Below are 19625 nucleotides of genomic sequence, written 5' to 3' on the forward strand. Positions count from 1 at the left end.
CACCTACCAGTGCAAATCCTAGGCTTCCATGTTCTGCTTTTTCCAGCTCAATCTTAATAATTAAGTCCTACAATAGAAAAGGATGCAGTCTAAAGTGGAGTTTATTTAGGGCTGTGTTTTGTTTGTATTTTTAATACCAAAGAATCCCATTATGCTTCACAGTCCTCACTGGCTGATGTAGATTATGGGATATATCCATCTCTTGAATAGGTGTATAGAGCTTCCAGTGATTAACATAACAGCTGTATGTATGTATCAGAATAAAAATAGTACATACTTATTTCCATAATATTTTAAATCCTGAAGCAGAAAATAACCTCTTAAGAGCAAGGAAACATGTACTTTTGTAATCATTTTATAATATATCAAATACATCTCCTTAATTGACAAACAAGTTACTCTTATCTCCAGCATGACAGAAATGCAGTACATACTCCATTCTTTTATTATTCTATAATGAAAATCTTAACCTTGCAACCCCAACATACCCATCTATTTGGCTTTAGCACTTCATTCAGTTTTAAAATCAGCTGCTTTTTTAGGGTCAAGTATTATGTCAGAAATAGCAGCAACCTAGAAATGTTTATGACTTTCAGCATAACTAGTTTCAATGTTGCACATATCCTCAGATATTATTTTAGCAAGTTGAACAGATAAACCATCATGGATTAAATGGTGCGGAAGAAGCAGTAATAGTGATGACTTAATCCAAAGTGAGAAAAATGTTGCAATTTTTCTGCCAGGTTGGAGGTCTAATTTTAACAAAACACAATCAAGAGAAAAGTACTAACTCCATTCCCACAAAATATCAGTCGCCATGTGGGTAATTTCAATTCCATGCAAGGTTATTTTCCATGCATTGGGACAAACAGAATTGATCTTTGCACTTGTAAGAATTTTGAAGCATTGTATGTTGAGCATTAAAATGACTTCTTTTTTCAAAGAACACACCTGTGTATTTTAGGAATTCATAATTTCAAAAATAGCATTCATTACTCTTGCCAGATTCAAATCATTATGGTTTATGTCAATGCTGCATAATACTCCAAAGGTTTGGAGTAATTTTGCCCTCTTTTCAAATGCCCCATCTGAAAATTTCAGAATGAAAAGATTGTTGTGGAAAATGCTTCACAATTACAATCGCACTTATTTTCCCCAGAATCCCATGCTGTGATGTTCTGTATCTTTTTCCTGTGTTACTTTCTTTCTAAACTAAGGATTAATCTTGTAAGCTGTTAGAAGTACTATGAAGACCTAATGGAGGGGCTACGTCATGACTTGTGCTTATATTACCAAGCTGGTAAAACAGTGATATTATACATTGAAAAACAGCAATATAGGAGTCTGACCTCAGGAAGTGCTCAGTGCATTCTAGTCCATGAATGCTGAAGCAATTCAACACTTCACAGGATGCTGTCCAAATGCATTATATTCTCATTTTCAAAGAAACTGCAGAGGAAGAAAATACATTAAATACCACTATTGAAAAAAATCTCATTCCATATAGCTCACTTCGCTTGATGGGCCATCTCACACGTGATAAAATTGTCACTTACCTTACATTCTGAGGAATTGGGAATGTTTTGCTGAGCACCACAGTTTGTTTTCTCCAAATGTTTCTCTGAAAAAGCAGCAAGAATTTTTACACAGTTGTACTGGTAAAAAGTTCTATAGTATAACACTCAAAATCATATTCAGAGACATAATAAAACATTTTCTATTTGACATGTAAAATACAAAAAAATTCCTGTGTACTTATGTGGGTTTACACTCCTGAACTATGAACTGAGCCTTCTGCATATTATTATGCCTGTAGACTTAAGTGAGCAAGTTCCGAAACAAACTTTAAAAGCAGCATGTTACAGGGTCAGAGACACCAGATGGACAACAGGTAATGTATAAATGTGCTCTGAAACTCTGGGGGAGACAGTTTTGTTTATGAAGAATTAATCTTTCTCAGACTTATTTTATTTCAAAGACAGGGCACTAAATTTTGCAAACCCTAACTGAAAAATACAAAGTTCCTTAGCATGTTGATGCAGCAAATGCTGTTCTTGGGAATTCAGGTTTTCATTTGAGAAAGAAATAATGGCTTCCTCTGTCTCAGCAGGTGGCCCTAAAAGCATACATGTAGGTTTGTTCTGACAGATCTCCTGCTCACCTTCATATACACAAGGGAATGTAAACTCTGTGCTTAGATTATTAAACAAAGCATCAGTATCTAATATTGATACTACATGAGGCAGTTTGAGACACTTATTACTGTGTGATTAAGTTTGCCAATTTGCACAGTGATATAAACAATTCTGTCACAAATTGCAGAGATATTACATCTCAGTCATTGCTATTTTAAAATTGTAACAACAATCAGAGATCAGACTGAGTCATTCTAGACATGTGGCAATGATCAGGCAGAGGAAGAAGCAAGGTGTGTTAGTGTCTGCAGAGATGTATATGTAAGAAGACAATGTGCATTTCTTGATGCTCCCACCTCTACCCACCCACTCCCAGTTTTGGAGGTTTGCTTTATCATATCTTGCTGATCATAGTTGTCTTCCACAAAGCACTCTTAATGTATGGATTATAGAAAATAATGAGTGTTCTGTTGTTAAAAAAAAAAAGCTCCCTGTTGCAATGCAATTTTAGTATGCATTTTTGTAACTAAGTCTATAAAATGAAGGCTTGCTTCCTTGATAGCAAATTATTATAGATTTATCTATAAATCTATCAGAGATTATAGCAAACAGAACACCAAATACCAAATTACTAAAGATTAAGTGCCTTATAAAATGGAAGAATCTTGTTTTATAAGAGACTCAGGTAGCTGTACCATTGTAGAGTTCATAAATCTGTATCAGAGGTGGGTCAGATCTATTTTGAAGGTGTCTTGAGAAATCCTGGAATCTGCAAAGCTTATGGAGCAAGGTTGTGTAAGCAAAGTCCTACCAGGATATGCATTTACCATGCATATCCTGGTATAACTATACCACAGTAACTGAGAGTACACGTAACTTTCTCTGTGTCTGGTAAATTCAAAGCAGCTTGTTCTTCAGTAAGTGAAATAATCTGTTTCAGTTTATAAAAACAAACACATGGCTAGTTGTTTTAGGGTAGGAAATATGTAACTAGCTTGACTTGGAATAATTTCTTCAGGTAGCCGTATTCAGATGAGTATAGGCATATGAGCAATTCTGGTCCAGGGTTACTTTTTCAGGTCATCTTTACATGATTAAAAAAACTCAGGCCTGACTTAACACTCCAGCCAAATGTACACTGGAAAGTATTACTTGCAAGGCTAACACACTTTCTATGCAGTGACGTAGACATGATACCTATCCTTCCATCTGATGGTGCAGATGCAACCTCTGCTTGCTGAGACTCCTACTGCTAGAGCAATTCTGGTCAAGTCTTTGTAGTGCAGATGATTGCTGAAGTTTTCTGTCAGTTTTAGTATTAAATATCACCCCCTGATAGAAATGCTCTTATATTAACTAAGAGATATTGGTGCTGCCTGTTTCTGATTTTCTACAGATTTATTGATAACAGTTTAAAAAGTTGGTCTAGAAAATGAAGTAGTGGCTCATATGAAATAGTGGCTGGAAAAAGAAGTGCTGGAAAACCCGTTACAGAATAGTTTCAATCAAAACAGATGTTGAAATATGAACACATAAAATTCCCATTTAATAATAACAGACTAAAAAAATAGAAACTGACTATGCAAAATGCAAGATTTTTTTTTTTTTACAGAGAAATATACATTTTTATGTTTGTCTTTAAAGAGCTACCACATTTTCTTCAGACCCTTAGGATGGCCATAACAGAAATACTGAATGCCAAGTTACAATCTGTTGATAACATTTTAAATGCAATGAAGCAATACCTTATGCTTATTTCCAAAACCAGAAACAAATTTTGAACTGAAAACCAAAAATATTAGCCTTACTTACTATTTTCCTGCTCTATAGGAACCACTGGATTGCCATTTCTGGGGGCAGAAAAAGTGAAATATGTGCACCATTAAGAGCTGCATGCTTTGTAAAGCACATATGAAAAATATTTTTAGAAAGTCAGTTGTCTAAATTGTAGTTGTACTTCTAAGATTTTGTTAATGGTGCTTTCCTAAAGAGCATTTATATTAGTATGTAAAATATTTGACTTATTTAACAATAGTGAGACATTTTATTTAAATGGGTTGGGGAAAGAAGGAACATGTTAAATCATCTGTCCCAGTGCAGAACTGCTTTGTGGTACATTTTGAATTTGGCTTTGGTTTCCTCTCCTTTACCCTATTTCGGTTTGTCTGCTTAGATTGTGAATTCTTACTGTCAGGATGTGTTGCTTACTAACTGCTTGTACAGCAAGAAGTATAATGAGGCTGCAGTTTCTTCATCTGCTAGACCAGTGCAAGTTAATAAAACATTGATAAAAATTTAAGGTATGTTAAGACAGCTGTGACAGACATACTACTGCTCACTCTGGTTATGTAACTTAGTTTATTCACATACTTTTGGGTTATTGTTTGACTGTTTCTCTGACATCTTTGGAAGCTATTTCTGTATCAGTCCAGGACCTCTGCTGGTGCTATGTAAGACACAGTAAATCTGAAGTGCAGCCAAGAACTGATGAGGGAAATTCTTAACTGCAGGTTATTGATCAAGACTGGAATGACTTTTTGTTACATGCTGAAAATTAAATGCTGTATTTTTCATACATTTCTAAAACAGGTTTAGATCTAGGGTTAGGGTTAGGGGTTAGGTTTAATGGGGGGTTAGGGTTAGGAGTTAGGGTTAGGGTTAGGAGTTAGGGTTAGCGTTTAGGGTTAGGGTTATGGTTAGGGGCATAGGTTGAGGTTTAGGCTTATGGTTTGGTTTTAAGGGTTAGATGTAGGGTTAGGGTTAGGGGTTAGGGTTAAGGGGGGCTTAGGGTTAGGGTTAGGGTTAGGAGATAGGATTAGGGTTAGGAGTTAGGGTTAGCGTTTAGGGTTAGGGTTTAGGGTTAGGGTTACGGTTAGGGGCATAGGATTAGGTTTAGGGTTATCGTTTGGTTTTAAGGTTTAGATCTAGAGTTAGTGTTAGGGGTTAGGGTTAAGGGGGGCTTCGGATTAGGGTTAGGGTTAGGAGTTAGGGTTAGCGTTAGGAGTTAGGGTTAGCGTTTAGGGTTAGGGTTTAGGGTTAGGGTTACGGTTAGGGGCATAGGATTAGGTTTAGGGTTATGGTTTGGTTTTAAGGGTTAGATGTAGGGTTAGGGTTAGGGGTTAGCGTTAAGGGGGGCTTAGGGTTAGGAGTTAGGGTTAGGGTTAGGAGTTAGGGTTAGCGTTTAGGGTTAGGGTTTAGGGTTATGGTTACGGTTAGGGGCATAGGATTAGGTTTAGGGTTATGGTTTGGTTTTAAGGGTTAGATGTAGGGTTAGGGTTAGGGGTTAGGGTTATGGTTAGGAGTTAGGGTTAGCGTTTAGGGTTAGGGTTTAGGGTTAGGGTTACGGTTAGGGGCATAGGATTAGATTTAGGTTTACGGTTTGGTTTTAAGGGTTATATGTAGGGTTAGGGTTAGGGTTAGGAGTTAGGGTTAGGGTTAGGAGTTAGGGTTAGCATTTAGGGTTAGGGTTTAGGGTTCGGGTTACGGTTAGGGGCATAGGATTAGGTTTAGGGTTATCATTTGGTTTTAAGGGTTAGATGTAGGGTTAGGGTTAGGGGTTAGGGTTAAGGGGGGCTTCGGGTTAGGGTTAGGGTTAGCAGTTAGGGTTAGGGTTAGGAGTTAGGGTTAGCGTTTAGGGTTAGGGTTATGGTTAGGGGCATAAGTTTAGGTTTAGGGTTATGGTTTGGTTTTAAGAGTTAGATGTAGGGTTAGGGTTAGGGGTTAGGGTTAAGGGGGGCTTCGGGTTAGGGTTAGGGTTAGGAGATAGGATTAGGGTTAGGAGTTAGGGTTAGCGTTTAGGGTTAGGGTTTAGGGTTAGGGTTAGAAGTTAGGGTTAGGAGTTAGGGTTAGCGTTTAGGGTTAGGGTTTAGGGTTAGGGTTACGGTTAGGTGCATAGGGTTAGGTTTAGGGTTATGGTTTGGTTTTAAGGGTTAGATGTAGGGTTAGGGTTAGGGGTTAGCGTTAAGGGGGGCTTCGGGTTAGGAGTTAGGGTTAGGGTTAGGAGTTAGGGTTAGCGTTTAGGGTTAGGGTTTAGGGTTAGGGTTACGGTTAGGTGCATAGGGTTAGGTTTAGGGTTATGGTTTGGTTTTAAGGGTTAGATGTAGGGTTAGGGTTAGGGGTTAGGGTTAAGGGGGGCTTCGCGTTAGCAGTCAGGGTTAGGAGTTAGGGTTACGGTTAGGAGTTAGGGTTAGCGTTTAGGGTTAGGGTTTAGGGTTAGGGTTACGGTTAGGGGCATAGGTTTAGGTTTAGGGATATGGTTTGGTTTTAAGGTTTAGATCTAGGGTTAGGGCTAGGGGTTAGCGTTAAGGGGGGCTTCGGGTTAGGGTTAGGAGTTAGGGTTAGCGTTTAGGGTTAGGGTTTAGGGTTAGGGTTACGGTTAGGGGCATAGGTTTAGGTTTGGGGTTATTGTTTGGTTTTAAGGGTTAGATCTAGGTTTAGGGTTACGGGTTAGGGTTAAGGGGGGTTCGGGTTAGGGTTAGGAGTTAGGGTTAGGGTTAGGAGTTAGGGTTAGCGTTTAGAGTTAAGGTTTAGGGTTAGGGTTACAGTTAGGGGCATAGGGTTAGGTTTAGGGTTATCGTTTGGTTTTAAGGTTTAGATCTAGGGTTAGGTTTAGGGGTTAGGGTTAATGGGGGCTTCGGGTTAGGGTTAGGAGTTAGGGTTAGGTTTAGGAGTTAGGGTTAGCGTTTAGGGTTAGGGTTACGGTTAGGGGCATAGGATTAGGTTTAGGGTTATCGTTTGGTTTTAAGGTTTAGATCTAGGGTTAGGTTTAGGGGTTAGGGTTAAGGGGGGCTTCGGGTTAGCAGTTAGGTTTAGGAGTTAGGGTTAGGTTTAGGAGTTAGGGTTAGCGTTTAGGGTTAGGGTTTAGGGTTAGGGTTACGGTTAGGGGCGTAGGTTTAGGTTTAGGGATATGGTTTGTTTTTAAGGTTTAGATCTCGGGTTAGTGTTAGGGGTTAGCGTTAAGGGGGGCTTAGCGTTAGGGTTAGGAGATAGGATTAGTGTTAGGAGTTAGGGTTAGCGTTTAGGGTTAGGGTTTAGGGTTAGGGGTATGGTTAGGGGCATAGGGTTAGGTTTAGGGTTATGGTTGGTTTGTAAGGTTATAGACCTTGGGTTAGGGTTGGGGTTAGCGTTAAGGGGGGCTTAGGGTTAGGGTTAGGAGTTAGGGTTAGGGTTAGGAGTTAGGGTTAACATTTAGGGTTAGGGTTTAGGGTTATGGTTACGGTTAGGGGCATAGGTTTGGGTTTAGGGTTATCGTTTGTTTTTAGGGGTTAGATGTAGGGTTAGTGTTAGGGGTTAAGGTTAAGGGGGGCTTCGGGTTAGGGTTAGGGTTAGGAGTTAGGGTTAGGGTTAGGAGTTATGGTTAGCGTATAGGGTTAGCGTTTAGAGTTAGGGTTACGGTTAGGGGCATAGGATTAGGTTTAGGCTTACGGTTTGGTTTTAAGGGTTAGATGTAGGGTTCGCGTTAGGGGTTAGCGTTAAGGGGGGATTAGGGTTAGGGTTAGGAGTTAAGGTTAGGGTTAGGAGTTAGGGTTAGCGTTTAGGGTTAGGGTTACGGTTAGGGGCATAGGTTTAGGTTTAGGGTTATTGTTTGGTTTTTAGGTTTAGATCTAGGTTTAGGCTTAGGGGTTAGGCTTAAGGGGGGCTTCAGGTTAGGGTTAGGGTTAGGAGTTAGGGTTAGGGTTAGGAGTTAGGGTTAGCATTTAGGGTTAGGGTTTAGGGTTAGGATTACGGTTAGGGGCATAGGTTTAGGTTTAGGGTTATGGTTTGGTTTTTAGGTTTAGATCTAGGTTTAGGGTTAGGTGTTACCGTTAAGGGGGGCTTCGGGTTAGGGTTAGGGTTAGGAGTTAGGGTTAGAGTTTAGGGTTAGGATTTAGTGTTAGGGTTACGGTTAGGGGCATAGGGTTAGGTTTAGTGTTATCATTTGGTTTTAAGGGTTAGATGTAGGGTTAGGGTTAGGGGTTAGGGTTAAGGGGGGCTTAGGGTTAGGGTTAGGAGTTAGGGTTAGGGTTAGGAGTTAGGGTTAGCGTTTAGGGTTAGGGTTACGGTTAGGGGCATAGGGTTAGGTTTAGGGTAATGGTTTGGTTTTTAGGTTTAGATCTAGGTTTAGGGTTAGGGGTTAGCATGAAAGGGGGCTTCGGGTTTAGGGTTAGGGTTAGGAGTTAGGATTAGGGTTAGGAGTTAGGGTTAGCGTTTAGGGTTAGGGTTTAGGGTTAGGGTTACGGTTAGGGGCATAGGTTTAGGTTTAGGGTTATGGTTTGGTTTAAGGGTTAGATGTAGGGTTAGGGTTAGGGGTTAGGGTTAAGGGGGGCTTCGGGTTAGGGTTAGGGTTAGGAGATAGGATTAGGGTTAGGAGTTAGGGTTAGCGTTTAGGGTTAGGGTTTAGGGTTAGGGTTACGGTTAGGGGCATAGGATTAGGTTTAGGCTTACGGTTTGGTTTTAAGGGTTAGATGTACGGTTAGGGTTAGGGGTTAGGGTTAAGGGGGGCTTAGGGTTAGGGTTAGGAATTAGGGTTAGGGTTAGGAGTTAGGGTTAGCGTTTAGGGTTAGGGTTTAGGGTTAGGGTTATGGTTAGGGGCATAAGTTTAGGTTTAGGGTTATGGTTTGGTTTTAAGAGGTAGATGTAGGGTTAGGGTTAGGGGTTAGGGTTAAGGGGGGCTTCGGGTTAGGGTTACGGTTAGGAGATAGGATTAGTGTTAGGAGTTAGGGTTAGCGTTTAGGGTTAGGGTTTAGGGTTAGGGGTATGGTTAGGGGCATAGGGTTAGGTTTAGGGTTATGGTTGGTTTGTAAGGTTATAGACCTTGGGTTAGGGTTGGGGTTAGCGTTAAGGGGGGCTTAGGGTTAGGGTTAGGAGTTAGGGTTAGGGTTAGGAGTTAGGGTTAGCATTTAGGGTTAGGGTTTAGGGTTAGGGTTACGGTTAGGGGCATAGGTTTGGGTTTAGGGTTATCGTTTGTTTTTAAGGGTTAGATGTAGGGTTAGTGTTAGGGGTTAGGGTTAAGGGGGGCTTCGGGTTAGGGTTAGGGTTAGGAGTTAGGGTTAGGGTTAGGAGTTATGGTTAGCGTATAGGGTTAGCGTTTAGAGTTAGGGTTACGGTTAGGGGCATAGGATTAGGTTTAGGCTTACGGTTTGGTTTTAAGGGTTAGATGTAGGGTTCGCGTTAGGGGTTAGCGTTAAGGGGGGATTAGGGTTAGGGTTAGGAGTTAAGGTTAGGGTTAGGAGTTAGGGTTAGCGTTTAGGGTTAGGGTTACGGTTAGGGGCATAGGTTTAGGTTTAGGGTTATTGTTTGGTTTTTAGGTTTAGATCTAGGTTTAGGCTTAGGGGTTAGGCTTAAGGGGGGCTTCAGGTTAGGGTTAGGGTTAGGAGTTAGGGTTAGGGTTAGGAGTTAGGGTTAGCATTTAGGGTTAGGGTTTAGGGTTAGGATTACGGTTAGGGGCATAGGTTTAGGTTTAGGGTTATGGTTTGGTTTTTAGGTTTAGATCTAGGTTTAGGGTTAGGTGTTACCGTTAAGGGGGGCTTCGGGTTAGGGTTAGGGTTAGGAGTTAGGGTTAGAGTTTAGGGTTAGGATTTAGTGTTAGGGTTACGGTTAGGGGCATAGGGTTAGGTTTAGTGTTATCATTTGGTTTTAAGGGTTAGATGTAGGGTTAGGGTTAGGGGTTAGGGTTAAGGGGGGCTTAGGGTTAGGGTTAGGAGTTAGGGTTAGGTTTAGGAGTTAGGGTTAGCGTTTAGGGTTAGGGTTACGGTTAGGGGCATAGGGTTAGGTTTAGGGTAATGGTTTGGTTTTTAGGTTTAGATCTAGGTTTAGGGTTAGGGGTTAGCATGAAAGGGGGCTTCGGGTTTAGGGTTAGGGTTAGGAGTTAGGATTAGGGTTAGGAGTTAGGGTTAGCGTTTAGGGTTAGGGTTTAGGGTTAGGGTTACGGTTAGGGGCATAGGATTAGGTTTAGGCTTATGGTTTGGTTTTAAGTGTTAGATGTAGGGTTAGTGTTAGGTGTCAGCGTTAAGGGGGGCTTCGGGTTAGGGTTAGGAGTTAGGGTTAGGGTTAGGAGTTAGGGTTAGCGTTTAGGGTTAGGGTTTAGGGTTAGGGTTACAGTTAGGGGCATAGGTTTAGGTTTAGGGTTATGGTTTGGTTTAAGGGTTAGATGTAGGGTTAGGGTTAGGGGTTAGGGTTAAGGGGGGCTTCGGGTTAGGGTTAGGGTTAGGAGATAGGATTAGGGTTAGGAGTTAGGGTTAGCGTTTAGGGTTAGGGTTTAGGGTTAGGGTTACGGTTAGGGGCATAGGATTAGGTTTAGGCTTATGGTTTGGTTTTAAGTGTTAGATGTAGGGTTAGTGTTAGGTGTCAGCGTTAAGGGGGGCTTCGGGTTAGGGTTAGGAGTTAGGGTTAGGGTTAGGAGTTAGGGTTAGCGTTTAGGGTTAGGGTTTAGGGTTAGGGTTACAGTTAGGGGCATAGGTTTAGGTTTAGGGTTATGGTTTGGTTTAAGGGTTAGATGTAGGGTTAGGGTTAGGGGTTAGGGTTAAGGGGGGCTTCGGGTTAGGGTTAGGGTTAGGAGATAGGATTAGGGTTAGGAGTTAGGGTTAGCGTTTAGGGTTAGGGTTTAGGGTTAGGGTTACGGTTAGGGGCATAGGATTAGGTTTAGGCTTACGGTTTGGTTTTAAGGGTTAGATGTAGGGTTAGGGTTAGGGGTTAGGGTTAAGGGGGGCTTAGGGTTAGGGTTAGGAGTTAGGGTTAGGGTTAGGAGTTAGGGTTAGCATTTAGGGTTAGGGTTTAGGGTTAGGGTTACGGTTAGGGGCATAGGTTTGGGTTTAGGGTTATCGTTTGTTTTTAAGGGCTAGATGTAGGGTTAGTGTTAGGGGTTAGGGTTAAGGGGGGCTTCGGGTTAGGGTTAGGGTTAGGAGTTAGGGTTAGGGTTAGGAGTTATGGTTAGCGTATAGGGTTAGCGTTTAGAGTTAGGGTTACGGTTAGGGGCATAGGATTAGGTTTAGGCTTACGGTTTGGTTTTAAGGGTTAGATGTAGGGTTCGCGTTAGGGGTTAGCGTTAAGGGGGGATTAGGGTTAGGGTTAGGAGTTAGGGTTAGGGTTAGGAGTTAGGGTTAGCATTTAGGGTTAGGGTTTAGGGTTAGGGTTACGGTTAGGGGCATAGGATTAGGTTTAGGCTTACGGTTTGGTTGTAAGGGTTAGATGTAGGGTTAGGGTTAGGGGTTAGGAGTTAGGGTTAGGGTTAGGAGTTAGGGTTAGCATTTAGGGTTAGGGTTTAGGGTTAGGGTTACGGTTAGGGGCATAGGATTAGGTTTAGGGTTATCATTTGGTTTTAAGGGTTAGATGTAGGGTTAGGTTTAGGGGTTAGGGTTAAGGGGGGCTTCGGGTTAGGGTTAGGGTTAGGAGATAGGATTAGGGTTAGGAGTTAGGGTTAGCGTTTAGGGTTAGGGTTTAGGGTTAGGGTTACGGTCAGGGGCATAGGATTAGGTTTAGGCTTACGGTTTGGTTGTAAGGGTTAGATGTAGGGTTAGGGTTAGGGGTTAGGGTTAAGGGGGGCTTCGGGTTAGGGTTAGGGTTAGGAGATAGGATTTGGTTTAGTAGTTAGGGTTAGCGTTTAGGGTTAGGGTTTAGGGTTAGGGTTACGGTTAGGGGCATAGGTTTAGGTTTAGGGTTATGGTTTGGTTTTAAGTGTTAGATGTAGGGTTAGGGTTAGGGGTTAGCGTTAAGGGGGGCTTCGGGTTAGGGTTAGGAGATAGGGTTATGGTTAGGAGTTAGGGTTAGCGTTTAGAGTTAGGGTTTAGGGTTATGGTTACGGTTAGGGGCATAAGTTTAGGTTTGGGGTTATCGTTTGGTTTTAAGTGTTAGATCTAGGTTTAGGGTTAGGGGTTAGGTTTAAGGTGGGTTCGGGTTAGGGTTAGGAGTTAGGGTTAGGGTTAGGAGTTAGGGTTAGCGTTTAGGGTTAGGGTTTAGGGTTAGGATTACGGTTAGCGGCATAGGTTTAGGTTTTGGGTTATCATTTGGTTTTAAGTGTTAGATGTAGGGTTAGGTTTAGGGGTTAGGGTTAAGGGGGGCTTCGGGTTAGGGTTAGGGTTAGGAGTTAGGGTTAGGTTTAGGAGTTAGGGTTAGCGTTTAGGGTTAGGATTACGGTTAGGGGCATAGGTTTAGGTTTAGGCTTACGGTTTGGTTTTAAGGGTTAGATGTAGGGTTAGGGTTAGGGTTAGGAGTTAGGGTTAGGGTTAGGAGTTAGGGTTAGCATTTAGGGTTAGGGTTTAGGGTTCGGGTTACGGTTAGGGGCATAGGATTAGGTTTAGGGTTATCATTTGGTTTTAAGGGTTAGATGTAGGGTTAGGGTTAGGAGTTAGGGTTAGGGTTAGGAGTTAGGGTTAGCATTTAGGGTTAGGGTTTAGGGTTAGGGTTACGGTTAGGGGCATAGGATTAGGTTTAGGGTTATCATTTGGTTTTAAGGGTTAGATGTAGGGTTAGGTTTAGGGGTTAGGTTAAGGGGGGCTTCGGGTTAGGGTTAGGGTTAGGAGTTAGGGTTAGGGTTAGGAGTTAGGGTTAGCGTTTAGGGTTAGGGTTTAGGGTTAGGGTTATGGTTAGGGGCATAAGTTTAGGTTTAGGGTTATGGTTTGGTTTTAAGAGTTAGATGTAGGGTTAGGGTTAGGGGTTAGGGTTAAGGGGGGCTTCGGGTTAGGGTTAGGGTTAGGATATAGGATTAGGGTTAGGAGTTAGGGTTAGCGTTTAGGGTTAGGGTTAGAAGTTAGGGTTAGGAGTTAGGGTTAGCGTTTAGGGTTAGGGTTTAGGGTTAGCGTTACGGTTAGGGGCATAGGGTTTAGGGTTATGGTTTGGTTTTAAGATTTAGATCTAGGGTTAGGGTTAGGGGTTAGGGTGAAGGGGTGCTTAGGGTTATGGTTAGGGTTAGGAGTTAGGGTTAGAGTTAGGAGTTAGTGTTAGCATTTAGGGTTAGGGTTTAGGGTTAGGGTTACGGTTAAGGGCATAGGGTTAGGTTTAGGGTTATGGTTAGGTTTTAAGGGTTAGGTCTAGGGTTAGGGTTACGCGTTAGGGTTAGTGTTAGGGTTAGGAGTTAGTGTTAGGAGTCAGGGTTAGCGTTTAGGGTTAGGTTTTAGGGTTAGGTTTACGTTTAGGGGCATAGTGTTAGTGTGCTACACTGAAGAACACACCAGTAAAACTACACAAAAGTCTATAAAATATGGTCTTCTGCTGCCAACTTTCTCTAGATTCAGTATTATTCTTAGCCTTCTATCGCTTTCAGCTCTTGTACTCCAATTTCTTAGCTATGTCTAGCCGTCCCCTTTAGGCCTCAGGTGCTGCCTCATAGTCTAAAAGTACCTCCTGTAAATAAAGGACCAAGGGGCCCAATCCTTCTTCAGTATAACCAAAGGCAAAACTTCTTGTATCAGTGGCAGCAAGATGAAGTGGGAAAAAAAAACTTATTGGAAGAAGGGACCCAGCCAAGAGACCTCAGGTGCTGTTCTGCAAGATGTCAAGCAGTTGGCTTTCAAATCTAAGCTGATCAAATGCCAGGAAAGATGGGAACTTGAAGTGACGTATTCCTAGAGTGCTGGAGGGCTAATACACTGATTTTAAGGGCTGAAAAGGGGTCCATGGCAGACAGATTAACAGAACAGACTTGCTAACTTTTAAAGATCTTTTAGAATGAAAAGCGGCTAGAAAAATGGATTTTTAGTCAGCATCCTTTTACTTGACATAAGGTGCTGGACAATGGGTTAATTAATTTATTAAATAATGTAATTTCTGAACACACCCAGGTGAGGACTTCAACCTAGATAAAATAGGTCTGTCTATCCTATCTCTTGATTTTCCTCTGTGGTTCCACCCCTCAAAAATTAATAACTTACAGTAACATGTTGCTTTGAAGTGCCTTATGTTCAAGAGTAGCCTAGTGATGAATTTGTATCTTTACATCTTTATGATGTAAAATGAGTTCAGAAATTTCATCAAAAGGGACTGAAAATTCATTGGAGACTAGAAGTAAATCAAAACACAAATAATACCTGACAGGGAAAGACAAATGCTTTTTTAATATCAAGTATTCAAAATACCCTAAAAGTTCTTGCAGCCTATTTTAGGACTTGCTGTGCAACAAATCAAACTTGGATTACAAAATTAGGGGGATTAAAAATAGGGCCAATATTAACAGTTGAACTGAGATATAGTTTTGAAATCATCAGTGATAATTCCAAAGAATATTTACAGAACTTATGAACAGTCTGTCCTGAGCCTAACAATACATTGAGGTGACATGATGAAGGCAGAACACTTTCTGTAGTCACAGGTAAAGAAAGAACAGATGCAGTGAGCATTAATCTCACTGCCTCTGACTTCCCTGAGTTGTGGTGGCAGTGACAGCGTTTGGCATGCACCTGAACCAGGGCCAGAATCACCTCTCTACACGTTGTAGGAGTTATCTCCAGGAAGACACAACTGATTTCCTTTATGCACTTAAATATTATGTAGTTATAAATGTGAATGCAGAGACGTCTTTGAAATTGAAAATTACCCTAGTATGCATACAGATTAAATATTTGATGTACAGAATCATTTCTGAATTGACTAGGGAAGATAGGGCTTGCTTTTTATGGATGCACGCTTTTTATAGAGGCACAAGATATTGCATAGTATGTATGTATTAAACTGATTCTGGGTCTCCACAGGCAGTTTGGGATCAGTGAAATAATTCTGCCCCACTCAAGAGTGTCTACACTTAAATAGCCTTAAATGAACAATTTTTACATGAGGATCACAATCTTTTTGTTGCTCAAGGCTGCAGTTTATTTGCTGCTTTAAAAAAAAAATCCAAACCCTGTAATTTGGAATACTGTATGGAGATTTTGAGAGGTGTTGGTCTCCAAAATAACTAGGACAAAGTAGTTAGGAGATACTGAAGAAGCACTGAAAACTGGGACCAAACTGTTTGTCAATGAGAACCTTAACCCTGTTTTGTTTTGCATCTTATTCATAAAAATCCACAAAACTATAACATGCAATTGGCTACAGAGGTAAGAAGATGATCACTTCAGTCTGTAATTGCGAGCTTAGGATAAGGTTTGACTGCATCTATTGTGTTGATGACAGTTCTGGTTTAATACCTTTAAGGTTATATTTTGTTTTTGAAGAACAGTACTCTCCATAAAACAAATTAAGCTTATAAAAATATAGTATAGAAACTATTTACTAAGAAATCACAGCTAAAGATATTGGTTTTATAGGCACTGTGGTGGTTTAGCCCCTGCCGGGGTCTGAGACCACGCGGCCGCTGCCCCTCCCCCACAAAGGGAGTGAAATACAAAGCCCCAAGACTGAAATAAGGAAAGGTTTAATACAACAGAGCAATAGCAACACAACCAACAACAACAATAACAATAACAGTAATAGTGATAGCAATGAACAGAGCAAAATAGCTACCAAATACAGCAGTGGGAAGCACGATGTACAAAACCACGAGTGCACCGCGCGCTCCCCGCCAGGAAAAATGTGACCTGCCAGGATGTAACATCCGCATGGTATCTGAATAACCCGGCTAGAGCTCCCCCCCCACTGCTGGGGAAACTTAACCCTATCCTGGTTAAACCAGGACAGCACTATTCATCTATAACATTTAAAATTGAAAACCCAAGTAAATTCTCAAACAGTAAGTTCTCAAAATATATTAAAAGGTAGTTAAAATTGAATTCAGGGAATGTTGTTGATACCACCAAACTAATGACTGTTACTGATAATTGAGGAAATACAGAAAAAACTGTATTGAAAATATCTTAATCATAACTGTATTCATTATTTAGAGACACAAAAAAGGAAGAATCTGGGAGATTAGATACCCTCACTGTGTACTTTAGACTTTTTTAAATGTCTAAATTAAACTCTTGAGCTTCTTGTGTATATAGTGCATCTTAGGGCCAATACAGTAACCCTTTAATATATTTAAAGTCAGTTCTTGTTACATGCTATCATTCATGGCAACATGTTTTTTACCTGGAAATGTAAGTATAATAATTGGATAAAAAGCTGGATAATTACTAATTACTTTGTTTAAGTACAACCTACTATATTCCAGTGCTGCTTGTCCATAAAATACCTATACATTTTATGTACATAAAAAGTTGGAAGAAACTGGAAAGAGCACATTTTTTGAAAGATCTAGTTTAAAATTAATTTAAATCATAGCCTGATTTATTCACATATATTTCATATACAAATTTTATACTCTGACTCATTGTACACTTATTATTGTAATTTTGGAGAGAATACACTGTATTCCTCATACCAGAGAGATGAATCTCATTAAGTATGAAATTCAACTCTCTGAAATATGGAGTGGAAATTTATGGGTTTATAATTTGAATAAACACTTAAAATGATGTTAAAAAATTCTGCTCAAATAAAGTAGACGGGCGGAGACAAATCTGTAAATACTAACAAGTCAATAAGGGAATTGCCTGGTTGCTAAAGGATGACTTTTCCTTAGATTATGCTACAGAAATTATAGCTGTAATGATACGGCCTTCATTAAATTATATATTTTCACCCTCTGATGTAAATTATTTTATTTCCTTTCTAGAAACATGCACTTTGATCAATAGGAGAATTAACCAGACTATTGCAAAGTATTCAGCATTCAAGGGGGATAAAATTTCATTGCTGAAGAGAGCCAAATTTCATTGCTAGGAAGTCATAAACTTCTCATGGGTTGGGCCAGTCTTTAAAAAGTCTAATCATTGAAGGAGACTTGAAATCTGATTCCTGAAGAATGTGGTTATGTACCTCTCTATGGGGAATTTCATGAGCTGAGTAGTAAGGTTGTTAAAAGAACCTACCTGTGAATTTCAGAGGAGAATATTACACTGTCTGCAGTCAGTTTGCAAATAGATATTATTTCAGTAGAAATGTATAAAAACATCTCACTGGATAACTGCATTCAAAAGAAAGTGGTGCTATGTTTGTTCTTGCTAAGTTTATATGCCTTATCATCTCCACCCTGGCTGACGTCAAACCCCAAGGACCTCATAGAATATCTATCTATGATAGAGAGCTAGTGCTGTTCTTTTATTTTTTTCATGCACCTTTCATTAAAAGCTCATTCTACAAGAGTGCATAATGAACTGGTGGCCTAGAACTGAATCTATCTAATACATAATCTACATTTTAGAGCTTCAAAGACATGCTGTCTGCTGCTGCAGTGCCAGAAATAGTAGGACAGTAGAACTCAAGCACCATAGTATTATTTCTCTTTTATGTTTATTGGCTTATGTCCTTTTTTTAGGCATTATGTAATTCTTTCCAATGAGGCAGCTTCATTCCAGACATAGGAACTGGGAATGAAGAGTCAAATGATGTGCTGATGCTGAGGTTAAAAGTTAGCGCCACAAGACATGTAAAAGAACCTGGGCAGGCTTTACTCTAGCTTCTTCAGGTGCCAAAGAAAAATGAAGTACCAAATTAAAGATGGAGAGCTAAGATTTTAGCCTATACAGTCCAGGCTTCCCAAAGTCTCTCCATAACTTCTCAAGCAGCTAATCCTACTGTAGTCAATGCTGCTGTGGTTCGCCTATCATTAATGTGTTAAACAGGTACTCTAAAGCTAGTTTTTGAGTCCTGAAAGTGTCACAGTTATACCTTTATTTGCAGTAGACAGATATCCAAAGCTTCTGATCTTGATTCTGATGCTGACTGGCTCTATCACATGAGAAGGTCTCAGTGCCTTCTTTCACCACATCACTGAGGATGATGTGGTTTGCTATCATTAGGGATCCACTTTAGATGTAAATAGTAAATGGCCATTATTTGTATTCCTCTGGAATTTCCATCTAAAAATTTCTAAATCACTAATGTTTATGAAGCATATGCCCAAACTTCCATAAAATAAGGCTACTTTTATTTTAGAAACTGCAAACTGTAATGCAGGGACTTGTCTAAAAACACATCAGAGGGCAGTAGAGAAGAAATTAGGAAACCACTTTCTTAATTGAGAGTCTTTAGTCCCACGTTGTAATCACTAGAGACATGTCTTTCTGGTGTTTGGAGTTCAGTGCTGTTTCCTAAATAATAATACTCAGTATAAATCCATGAGTAAATAACGTACTTAAACATGTTTTCCAGAATCATATGAACTGTGTTACACTAATGAAGAATTATCCCTGCCATAACAGCATAACAATTTAATGCCTTCTATTCCTTTGCCTTCAATAGAAAATAAAAATACGCTGAGGTTCTCTGAATTTTTATCAGTGAAATTCTGTCATAGGTGAATGTTTCTAAACCCAGAAGACAGAAGGGACAAAGCACTGACATTCTGAACCACAATCTGACCAACTCTATATTATAATTTTTCATACAAGCAAGCAGTCTTCTAATCAGAATTAGCTAATGACTTGAGAGAAATGAAATTAGCTTTAATGTAAAAAAAAAAAAAAAAAGAGGGTAAATATGAGATACTGCTGTACAAAGCCAAGAAGATGAATGCTTTAATACTTATTTGATTTATAATGAGATTAAGAGAAATATGTAAGAACCGACCTGTACAAGTTGGACAGATGCTACATCCAGAATAGTCTGAAATCTTCTATAATTTTGTCCAATTCTGATTGTTTAGATCATCATAGTTGTAAATGTCACATTAAACATAATCAGGACTTGCTTGGAATTCTGTTTCTTGGGTTTTCTCTCTTCCTCTTTCTTTCCTTCTGTCTTCTCTCTTTCTTTCTCTCTCTCTCTTTCTTCCTTTTTCTCTTTCTACTGCTTTGTTTATATCTCGTAACTAAGCACTGTGTGGTCTGGCAAATGGCTAAGCAAGTAAACAGTAAGGTTCCTTCTCTTGCTTGCAAGCCAAGATTAGCAGCTCCTGGTTTGAAGTTGAGCACAACGTCATGTCTGCTGAGGCTGTTTACACTCCTTCCTCTTTTTTTTTTTTTTTTTCTTTTGTTTTTGGTAGTTCACCCGCCAGATAATGAGAGTCAGCTTTTAGGAAGTGGCTCAATATAAATCTCTGGATCCGTCGACATATAAGAACTCTATTGGATTACCTGACACACACGGGAGCATTAGACCTAAAGCCCTGTAGACTGATGTCACATTCAGCCCTCTGCCAGTCCAGAGAGAAGCAGTACACCGAAGCAGTGATTGATGCTCTAAGGGGGTGAATGTGTCTTTTAGGAGCAGCAAAATCCTTCAGGCTCAATACACAATGTGGATAAGATTTTGATGGGTATGTCTGGCAGAAAAAAACAAGTGAAAGAAGGGAATTTGATTGGTTTTTTTAATATTGGTCAATCTGAAAAATTCTGGTTAATTATTGCAGGGTGCAGCTGTGCTCAGAGCAGGGCAAAGGGAGCAAATGGGATGCTGCAGGGCAACTGTGAGCTGGGCATAAGAAAGTAAAGAAAAAAAAACCTTAGCAAAACAAAACAGAATGCTATTGGACTTATTCAATAAGCTCTTCACATTAATTGTTCCTCCATTCTTCCCAGCTCTGTTTCTCTTGGCATTCTA

General features: G+C 40.2%; 1 long non-coding RNA gene across 1 annotated transcript; it reads right to left on the reverse strand.

Moving 5' to 3' along the window:
* Positions 1-1348: 1348 nt before the first annotated feature.
* On the reverse strand, positions 1349-18807 carry LOC141945633 (uncharacterized). Its single transcript, XR_012629568.1, has 3 exons — positions 18654-18807; positions 1557-1621; positions 1349-1449 (listed from the first exon to the last, which is right to left on the reverse strand). It is a non-coding gene; the product is annotated as an uncharacterized LOC141945633 (long non-coding RNA).
* Positions 18808-19625: the final 818 nt, after the last annotated feature.

The sequence above is a fragment of the Strix uralensis genome, chromosome 7, assembly GCF_047716275.1.
Source record: "Strix uralensis isolate ZFMK-TIS-50842 chromosome 7, bStrUra1, whole genome shotgun sequence".
NCBI lineage: Eukaryota > Metazoa > Chordata > Aves > Strigiformes > Strigidae > Strix > Strix uralensis.